Here is an 11,356-nt window from a genome sequence, read left to right on the forward strand (position 1 = left end):
GGGTGAGCTGACGGAGGAGGAGGCGACGACGCTGCTGCGCGTGGACGCCGAGATACGGGCATTGTGGCAGAAGCTGGCCTACCTGCAGGCGCTCGTACGCGGGGCCGGCCGCCAGCGCCGCGACCGCGCAAGCGAGCTGCTCCTGCTCTGGCTACGCGAGACCAGAGAGGTTGCTTTCGCGGGTGGTTCTGCCATACATAGCGGCGATGGCTCTTCCTCCCAGGACTACCATATCTACACATAACAATCATGCTCTCATGAAGTTGTGATGTAATAGGTCACACGATTTTAATGTATAAGATTGTGAAGAGTAAATTAATTCAAATGAATTCATGGACATGGGACAACTATGTGTTAAAAACAGAATCTCCTATGTATCCTAACCATGTGTAATGACATGACAAAATGACACTTGTATATGAGCAATTAAAGCATCATACTACCTTGTAGAGTTCTCTTCGGCGAATACGTTGAATGATTTCTTTTGCTTTCTTCAGTTTATTGTTAGGAGCAGTCTCGTAGACACAGTCAAGTCCTAGCATTAGCTCACTGCGAGAGTATCAGCCATTCCAGACTCCAGGAGCTCCTCCCGGGTAGCCTGCCTGGCAATGGGCGCAGATATCCTCTTGAGCTCACTCTTAATGCTAGGTTGTAGGCTCCTTGCTTCCAGGTCCATCTTCCGAATCTGCAGACACAAAACAAAAACATAAAATTACTTTTCCCCCAACCCCCAAATTGAAGACTAAGGCACATAAACATCTCGCAACTCCGTTGGAACACCAAAACTGCACCGACGGAAACGAAAAATCCCTAATCTCTGCTTTTCTACCCATTCCCCAAATGTCGTATGTCCCGTTAGCCAAGGGGATCCCCAAAACAGAACGTGTCACGACATCTATTTACCAGCGATTCAGCTTCCTCAACGCCGGATTGGATCTCAGAGAGCTTCTGCTTCTTCCTCTCTGCGGACAGACCCACCGAAATCAGACCAAAACAAACGGTCAACAAAAGAAGGCTTTCCAAGCGGCGCTACTGACGCTCGGCTGCCTGGCCGGCGAGCCTCGCAGTCGGCCCTCGATGAAGGAGGTGGTGGAGACGCTGGAGCGGGTGGAGGCGATGAAGAGCCGGGCACGCGGCGCGCGTACACCGCCCGGTTCCTGCCCCCCCCCCCCCCCCGACGACGACCATGGCGCTTCGCCGATGGCCCACTTGCCTGGTCGCCCCGCCGTCGCGTCAGCGAGCGCGCTCAGCAGCTCCGTGACCCGCTCGTCGAACCGCGTGGCCACGGCGAGCGGCACGAGGCCTGGGTTCGTGACGTTGACCGGGGGGCGGCGGGGGTGAAAGGGAATTAGGCTCACACCTATTTCCTAATTGATTTTGGTGGTTGAATTGTCTAACACAAATAATTGGACTAACTAGTTTGCTCTAGTCTATAAGTTTTACAGGTGCCAAAGGTTCATAATAAGCCAATAAAAAGACCAAGAAAGGGTTCAAACAAAAAGAGCAAAAGACATCCCGGAAGGCACCCTGGTCTGGCGCACCGGACTGTCCGGTGTGCCACCGGACAGTGTCCGGTGCACCAGGGCACTCGAAGCTGAACTCGCTACCTTCGGGAAAATCAGAGGGCGCTCCGCTATAATTCACCAGACTGTCCGGTGAAGCACCGGACTGTCCGGTGTGCCAGCGGAGCAACGGCTACTTCGCGCGCAACGGTCGACTGCAACGCATTCAATGCGCGCCTGCGCGCGCAGAGGGCAGAGCACTCACAGTTGGCGCACCGGACAGTCTACAGGACCTGTCCGGTGCACCACCGGACAGCCCAGAGGCCCCACAAGTCAGAGCTCCAACGATCGAACCCCAACGATCTGCTGACGTGGCTGGCGCACCGGACTGTCCGGTGCGCCATGCGACCGCAGCCTTCCAACGGCCATTTTTGGTGGTTTAGGGCTATAAATACCCCAACCACCCCACATTCAATGGCATCCAAGTTTCCCACCTTCAACACATTACAAGAGCTATAACATTCAATTCTAGACACTCCAAAAGATCAAATCCTCTCCCAAGTCCGGAATCACTCCAAATCAAATAGTGACTAGAGAGAGCGACATTTGTGTTCATTTGAGCTCTTGCGCTTGGATCGCTTCTTTTCTTTCTCATTCTTCTTGTGATCAAACTCAATTGTAACCAAGGCAAGAGACACCAATTGTGTGGTGGTCCTTGCAGGAACTTTGTGTTCCGTTTGATTGAGAAGAGAAGCTCACTCGGTCTAAGTGACCGTTTGAGAGAGGGAAAGGGTTGAAAGAGACCCGGTCTTTGTGACCACCTCAATGGGGAGTAGGTTTGCAAGAACCGAACCTCGGTAAAACAAATCATCGTGTCTCGCTCTTTATATTTCTAACGTTAACCCGGCTTGTAGTTGTGCTTAAGTTTGTAAATTTCAGATTCGCCCTATTCACCCCCCCTCTAGGCGACTTTCAATTGGTATCGGAGCCGGTGCTTCATTAGAGCCTAACTGCTCGAAGTGATGTCGGGAGCATCCGCCATGAGGGATCTCGGGACCGGCGACAAGACCGCATGCTCGGGAAGAACTCACTCAAGGGAGTCCGCCCACAAGCATAAGGAGGAATCGTCTTCCTCCATCAAGTCCCATCGGATGGGTGACAAAAAGAAGAAGATGAGGAAGGTGGTCTACTACGAGACCGACTCTTCGTCACCCTCCACCTCCGGCTCGGAATCGGCCTCCACCACTTCAAAGCGCCATGAGCGCAAGAAGTATAGTAAGATGCCCCTTCGCTATCCTCGCATTTCTAGACGCACTCCATCACTCTTCGTTCCATTAGGCAAACCACCTATATTTGAAGGTGAAGATTATTCTATGTGGAGTGATAAAATGAGGCATCACCTAACCTCACTCCACAAAAGCATATGGGATATTGTTGAGTATGGAGTGCAGGTACCAAAGAAGGGAGATAAAGATTACGACTCGGAGGAGGTTGAACAAATCCAACATTTCAAATCCAAGTCGAGAGGAGTATAATAAGGTGCAAGGGTTGAAGAGTGCAAAGGATATCTGGGACGTGCTAAAGACCGCGCACGAAGGAGACGAGGTAACCAAGATCACCAAGCGGGAGACGATCGAGGGGGAGCTCGGTCGCTTCCGGCTTCGCCAAGGGGAGGAGCCACAAGATATGTACAACCGGCTCAAGACCTTGGTGAACCAAGTGCGCAACCTCGGGAGCAAAAAATGGGATGACCATGAAATGGTTAAGGTTATTCTTAGATCACTTGTGTTCCTTAACCCTACGCAAGTTCAATTAATTCGTGGTAATCCTAGATATACACTAATGACTCCCGAGGAAGTAATAGGAAACTTTGTGAGCTTTGAGTTGATGATCAAAGGCTCAAAGAAAATTATCGAGCACGACGGTCCCTCCACGCCCGAAGCACAACCGGTCGCATTCAAGGCGACAGAGGAGAAGAAAGAGGAGTCTACATCAAGTAGACAACCCATCGACGCCTCTAAGCTCGACAACGAGAAAATGGCGCTCATCATCAAGAGCTTCCACCAAATCCTCAAACAAAGGAAGGGGAAAGATTACAAGCCTTGTTCCAAAAGGGTGTGCTACAAGTGTGGTAAGCCCGGTCATTTCATTGTTAAATGTCCTTTATCTAGTGATAGTGACAGGGGCGACGACAAGAAGGGCAAGAGGAGAGAAAAGAGGAGGTATTACAAGAAGAAGGGCGGCGATGCCCATGTGTGCCGCGAGTGGGACTCCGACGAGAGTTCCTCCGACTCCTCATCCGACGAGGACGCCGCCAACATCGCCGTCACCAAAGGGCTCCTCTTCCCCAACGTCGGCCACAAGTGCCTCATGGCAAAGGACGGCAAAAAGAAGAAGGTAAAATCAAAATCCTCCACTAAATATGCATCCTCTAGTGATGAAGATAATGCTAGTGATGAGGAGGATAATTTGCGTACCCTTTTTGTCAACCTAAACATGCAACTACAGGAAAAACTAAATGAATTAATTAGTGCTATTCATGAGAAAGATGATCTCTTGGACTTTCAAGAGGACTTCCTAATTAAGGAAAATAAGAAGCATGTTAAGGTTAAAAATGCTTATGCTCTAGAAGTAGAAAAATGTGAAAAATTATCTAGTGAGCTAAGCACTTGCCATGATACTATTACCATCCTTAGAAATAAAAATACTAAACTAATTGCTAAGGTTGATTCTAATATTTGTGATGTTTCAATTCCCAATCTTAGAGATGATAATGTTAATTTGCTTGCTAAGATTGAAGAATTGAATGTCTCTCTTGCTAGCCTTAGGGTTGAAAATGAAAAATTGATTGCTAAGGCTAAAGAATTAGATGTTTGCAATGCTTCCATTTCTGATCTTAGAAATAACAATGATATTTTACGTGCTAAGATTGTTGAACTTAATTCTTGCAAACCCTCTACATCTGCCATTGAGCATGTCATTATTTGCACTAGATGTAGAGATATTAACATTGATGCTATTCATGATCATATGGCTTTAATTAAACAACAAAATAATCATATAGCAAAATTAGATGCTAAAATTGCCGAGCATGACTTAAAAAATGAAAAATTTAAATTTGCTAGAAGCATGCTCTATAGTGGGAGACGCCCTGGCATCAAGGATGGCATTGGCTTCCAAAAGGGAAACAATGTCAAACTTAATGCCTCTCCTAAAAGATTGTCAAACTTTGTTAAGGGCAAGGCTCCCATGCCTCAGGATAATGAGGGTTACATTTTGTACCCTGCCGGTTATCCCGAGAGCAAAATTAGGAGAATTCATTCTAGGAAGTCTCACTCTGGCCATAATCATGCTTTTATGTATAAGGGTGAGACATCTAGCTCTAGGCAATCAACCCGTGCAAAATTGCCTAAGAAGAAAACTCCTGCTGCATCAAATGATCATAACATTTCATTCAAAACTTTTGATGCATCTTATGTTTTAACTAACAAATCCGACAAGATAGTTGCCAAGTATGTTGGGGGCAAACACAAGGGATCAAAGACTTGTGTTTGGGTACCCAAAGTTCTTGTATCTAATGTCAAAGGACCCAAAACCATTTGGGTACCTAAAATCAAGAACTAAACTTGTTTTGTAGGTTTATGCATCCGGGGGCCCAAGTTGGATCATCGATAGCGGGTGCACAAACCATATGACAGGGGAGAAGAAAATGTTCTCCTCCTATGAGAAAAACCAAGATCCCCAAAGAGCGATCACATTCGGGGATGGAAACCAAGGTTTGGTCAAAGGATTGGGTAAAATTGCTATATCTCCTGACCATTCCATTTCCAATGTGTTTCTTGTAGATTCTTTAGATTACAACTTGCTTTCAGTTTCGCAATTATGTAAAATGGGCTACAACTGTCTTTTTACAGATATAGGTGTTACTGTCTTTAGAAGAAGTGATGATTCAGTAGCATTTAAGGGAGTGTTAGAGGGTCAGCTATACTTGGTAGATTTTGATAGAGCTGAACTCGACACTTGCTTAATTGCTAAGACTAACATGGGCTGGCTCTGGCATCACCGACTAGCACATGTTGGAATGAAGAATCTTCACAAGCTTCTAAAGGGAGAACACATTTTGGGACTAACAAATGTTCACTTTGAGAAAGATAGGATTTGTAGCGCATGTCAGACAGGGAAGCAAGTTGGTACTCATCATCCACACAAGAACATCATGATGACTGACAGGCCACTCGAGCTCCTACATATGGACCTATTCGGCCCGATAGCTTACATAAGCATCGGCGGGAGTAAGTACTATCTAGTTATTGTGGATGATTATACTCGCTTCACTTGGGTATTCTTTTTGCAGGAAAAATCTCATACCCAAGAGACCTTAAAGGGATTCTTGAGACGGGCTCAAAATGAGTTCGGCTTAAGAATCAAAAAGATTAGAAGCGACAACGGGACGGAGTTCAAGAATTCTCAAATCGAAGGCTTCCTTGAGGAGGAGGGCATCAAGCATGAGTTCTCTTCTCCCTACACCCCACAACAAAATGGTGTAGTGGAGAGGAAGAATCGAACTCTATTGGACATGGCAAGAACCATGCTTGATGAGTACAAGACTTCGGATCGGTTTTGGATCGAGGCGGTCAACACCGCTTGCTACACCATCAACCGGTTATATCTACACCGAATCCTCAAGAAGACATCATATGAACTCCTAACCGGTAAAAGCCCAATGTTTCATATTTTAGAGTCTTTGGTAGCAAATGCTTCATTCTTGTTAAAAGAGGTAGAAAATCTAAATTTGCTCCTAAGGCTGTAGAAGGCTTTTTACTAGGGTATGATTCAAACACAAGGGCATATAGAGTCTTTAACAAGTCCTCGGGACTAGTTGAAGTTTCTGGTGACATTGTGTTTGATGAAACTAACGGCTCTCAAGTAGAGCAAGTTGATCTTGATGAGATAGGTGATGAAGAGGCTCCGTGCGTCGCGCTAAGGAACATGTCCATTGGGGATGTGTGTCCTAAGGAATCCAAAGAGCCTCCAAATGCACAAGATCAACCATCCTCCTCCACGCAAGCATCTCCACCAACTCAAAATGAGGATGAGGCTCAAGATGATGAAGGAGAAGATCAAGAAGATGAGCCACCTCAAGATGACGGCAATAATCAAGGGGGAGATGCAAATGATCAAGACAAGGAGGATGAAGAACCAAGACCGCCACACCCAAGAGTCCACCAAGCAATCCAACGAGATCACCCCGTGAACACCATCCTCGGCGATATTCAAAAGGGGGTAACTACTCGATCTCGTGTTGCTCATTTTTGTGAACATTACTCTTTTGTTTCCTCTATTGAGCCACAAAGGGTAGAGGAAGCACTACAGGATTCAGATTGGGTGGTGGCGATGCAAGAGGAGCTCAACAACTTCACTAGGAATGAGGTATGTCACTTAGTTCCACGTCCTAATCAAAATGTTGTAGGAACCAAGTGGGTCTTCCGCAACAAACAAGATGAGCATGGTGTGGTGACAAGGAACAAAGCCCGACTTGTGGCCAAGGGTTATTCACAAGTCGAAGGTTTGGATTTTGGTGAAACCTATGCACCCGTAGCTAGGCTTGAGTCAATTCGCATATTACTTGCCTATGCTACTTACCATGGCTTCAAGCTTTATCAAATGGACGTGAAAAGTGCCTTCCTCAACGGACCAATCAAGGAAGAGGTCTATGTTGAGCAACCTCCCGGCTTTGAAGATAGTGAGTACCCTAATCACGTATATAAACTCTCTAAGGCGCTTTATGGGCTCAAGCAAGCCCCAAGAGCATGGTATGAATGCCTTAGAGATTTCCTTATCACTAATGGTTTCAAAGTCGGAAAGGCCGATCCTACTTTATTTACTAAAACTCTTGACAATGATTTGTTTGTATGCCAAATTTATGTTGATGATATTATATTTGGGTCTACTAATGAATCTACATGTGAGGAATTTAGTAGGATCATGACACAGAAATTCGAGATGTCTATGATGGGGGAGTTGAAGTACTTCTTGTGATTTCAAGTGAAGCAACGCTAAGAGGGCACCTTCATTAGCCAAACGAAGTACATTCAAGACATTCTAAACAAGTATGGGATGAAGGATGCCAAACCCATCAAGACACCCATGGGAACCAATGGGCATCTCGACCTCGACACGGGAGGTAAATCCGTCGATCAAAAGGTATACCGGTCGATGATAGGCTCTTTACTCTATTTATGTGCATCTCGACCGGATATTATGCTTTCCGTATGCATGTGTGCAAGATTCCAAGCCGACCCTAAGGAAGCTCACCTTACGGCCGTAAAACGAATCTTGAGATATTTAGTTCATACTCCTAAGTTTGGGCTTTGGTATCCTACGGGATCCACATTTGATTTGATTGGTTATTCGGATGCCGATTGGGCGGGGTGTAAAATTAATAGAAAGAGTACATCGAGGACTTGCCAGTTCTTGGGAAGGTCCCTGGTGTCTTGGGCTTCAAAGAAGCAAAATTCCGTAGCTCTTTCTACCGCCGAAGCCGAGTATATTGCCGCAGGCCATTGTTGCGCACAATTACTTTGGATGAGGCAAACCCTTAGGGACTATGGTTAAAAATTAACCAAAGTTCCTCTTCTATGTGATAATGAGAGTGCAATCCGCATGGCGGATAATCCCGTTGAGCATAGCCGCACTAAACACATAGCCATTCGGTATCATTTCCTAAGGGATCACCAAAAAAAGGGAGATATCGAGATTGCCTATATTAACACTAAGGAACAATTAGCTGATATCTTTACCAAGCCACTAGATGAACAAACTTAGACACGAGCTAAATATTCTTGATTCTAGGAATTTCTTTTGATGTCTTGCATACATAGCTCATTAATATACCTTTGATCATATCTCTTTCATGTGCTATGACTAATGTGTTTTCAAGTATATTTCAAACCAAGTCATAGGTGTATTGAAAGGGAATTGGAATCTTCGGCGAAGACAAAGGCTTAACCTCCACTCCATAACTCATCCTTCACCATCGCTTCAAGCAACTCTCCAACTTTGGTATAATCTTCACTCATATTATGTTCGCCAAAGCAGGAGAAAGTAGTTAAAGGGGCTTATATTTCACTCAAGTATTCGTTTTTGGCGATTCATGCCAAAGGGGGAGAAAGTATTAGCCCAAAGCAAAAGGACCGCACCACCACCCATTTTCAAAAGGTTTTAAAATGATGAATTTTTCAATTGATATCTTATTATATTCAAAAGGGGGAGAAAGTAGCATTTTCAAAATTGATATCTTAAAACCCTCTTGAACACTATGAGTAGGATTTTTGAGGGGGGAGTTTTGTTTAAGTCAAAGGAAAAGCATTTGAAACAGGGGGAGAAAATTTCAAATTTTGAAAATGCTTCTCAAAATCTTATTCATTTACCTTTGACTATTTACAAAAGGATTTGCAAAAACAAAACATGTGGTGCAAGCGTGGTCCAAAATGATGAAAATAAAGAAACAATCCATGCATAACTTATGAAAATATTTATTGGTTCAATTCTAAGTAACCTTTGCACTTACATTATGCAAACTAGTTCAATTATGCACTTCTATACTTGCTTTGGTTTGTGTTGGCATCAATCACCAAAAAGGGGGAGATTGAAAGGGAATTAGGCTCACACCTATTTCCTAATTGATTTTGGTGGTTGAATTGTCCAACACAAATAATTGGACTAACTAGTTTGCTCTAGTCTATAAGTTTTACAGGTGTCAAAGGTTCACAATAAGCCAATAAAAAGACCAAGAAAGGGTTCAAACAAAGAGAGCAAAAGACATCCCGGAAGGCACCCTGGTTTGGCGCACCGGACAGTGTCCGGTGCACCAGGGCACTCGAAGCTGAACTCGCTACCTTCGGGAAAATCAGAGGGCGCTCCGCTATAATTCACCGGACTGTCCGGTGTGCCAGCAGAGCAATGGCTACTTCGCGCGCAACGGTTGACTACAACGCATTTAATGCGCGCCTGCGCGCGCAGAGGACAGAGCACGTGCAGTTGGCGCACCAGACATCCTACAGGACCTGTCTGGTGCACCACCGGACAGCCCAGAGGCCCCACAAGTCAGAGCTCCAACGGTCGAACCCCAACGGTCTGCTGACGTGGCTGGCGCACCGGACTGTCCGGTGCGCCATGCGAGAGCAGCCTTCCAACGGCCTTTTTTGGTGTTTTGGGGCTATAAATACCCCAACCACCCCACATTCAATGGCATCCAAGTTTCCCACCTTCAACATATTACAAGAGCTATAGCATTCAATTCTAGACACTCCAAAAGATCAAATCCTCTCCCAAGTCCGGAATCACTCCAAATCAAATAGTGACTAGAGAGAGCGACATTTGTGTTCATTTGAGCTCTTGCGCTTGGATCGCTTCTTTTCTTTCTCATTCTTCTTGTGATCAAACTCAATTGTAACCAAGGCAAGAGACACCAATTGTGTGGTGGTCCTTGCGGGAACTTTGTGTTCCGTTTGATTGAGAAGAGAAGCTCACTCGGTCTAAGTGACCGTTTGAGAGAGGGAAAGGGTTGAAAGAGACCCGGTCTTTGTGACCACCTCAACGGGGAGTAGGTTTGCAAGAACCGAACCTCGGTAAAACAAATCATCGTGTCTCACTCTTTATTTGCTCATGATTTGTTTTGCGCCCTCTCTCTCGGACTCGTTTATATTTCTAACGTTAACCCGGCTTGTAGTTGTGCTTAAGTTTGTAAATTTCAGATTCGCCCTATTCACCCCCCCTCTAGGCGACTTTCAGGGGGAAGAGTGGAAGGGCAGGCGGGGTAGGGCGATGGCTGGCGCGAGATCCGGGGCGGCAGGGAAGGGTGCCTGCCTCCTTCCATGCGCGTGCGTGGGATACATCGGCAGAACCGTGCACCAATCCATTGTGTGGATGCCTACGTTAGAAACTTAAGTATGTATCCTAACCATGTGTAATGACATGACAAAATGACACTTGTATATGAGCAATTAAAGCATCATACTACCTTGTAGAGTTCTCTTCGGCGAATACGTTGAATGATTTCTTTTGCTTTCTTCAGTTTATTATTAGGAGCAGTCTCGTAGACACAGTCAAGTCCTAGCATTAGCTCACTGCGAGAGTATCAGCCATTCTAGACTCCACGAGCTCCTCCCGGGTAGCCTACCTGGCATTGGGCGCAGATATCCTCTTGAGCTCACTCTTGACGTTGTTGAGGTCAGATTTATAATCCCTCGGCTTTGCAAGCAAACCAGCCTTAATGCTAGGCTGTAGGCTCCTTGCCTCCAGGTCCATTTTCTGAATCTGCAGACACAAAACAAAAACATAAAATTACTTTTCCCCCAACCCCCAAATTGAAGACTAAGGCACATAAACATCTCGCAACTCTGTTGGAACACCAAAACTGCACCGACGGAAACGAAAAATCCCTAATCTCTGCTTTTCTACCCATTCCCCAAATGTCGTATGTCCCGTTAGCCAAGGGGATCCCCAAAACAGAACGCGTCGCGACATCTATTTACCAGCGATTCAGCTTCCTCAACGCCGGATTGGATCTCGGAGAGCTTCTGCTTCTTCCTCTCTGCGGATAGACCCACTGAAATCAGACCAAAACAAACGATCAACAAAAGCAGGCGTTCCAAGCGGCGCAACTAATGCTCGGCTGCCTGGCCAGCGAGCCAAGCAGTCGGCCCTCGATGAAGGAAGTGGTGGAGACGCTGGAGCGGGTGGAGGCGATGAAGAGCCGGGCGCGCGGCGCGCGTACACCGCCTGGTTCGTGCCCCCCGACGACGACCATGGCGCTTCGCCGATGGACCACCTGCCTGGTCGCCCCACCGCCG

At 46.1% G+C, this 11,356-nt stretch overlaps 1 long non-coding RNA gene across 1 annotated transcript; it reads right to left on the bottom strand.

The window, feature by feature from the left end:
- Nucleotides 1-128: 128 nt before the first annotated feature.
- Nucleotides 129-10,777, bottom strand: LOC109943639 (uncharacterized). Its single transcript, XR_002266685.1, has 3 exons — nucleotides 10,684-10,777; nucleotides 444-602; nucleotides 129-234 (listed from the first exon to the last, which is right to left on the bottom strand). It is a non-coding gene; the product is annotated as an uncharacterized lncRNA (long non-coding RNA).
- Between the last annotated feature and the right edge of the window lie 579 nt (nucleotides 10,778-11,356).

The sequence above is a fragment of the Zea mays genome, chromosome 1 (assembly GCF_902167145.1).
Source record: "Zea mays cultivar B73 chromosome 1, Zm-B73-REFERENCE-NAM-5.0, whole genome shotgun sequence".
NCBI lineage: Eukaryota > Viridiplantae > Streptophyta > Magnoliopsida > Poales > Poaceae > Zea > Zea mays.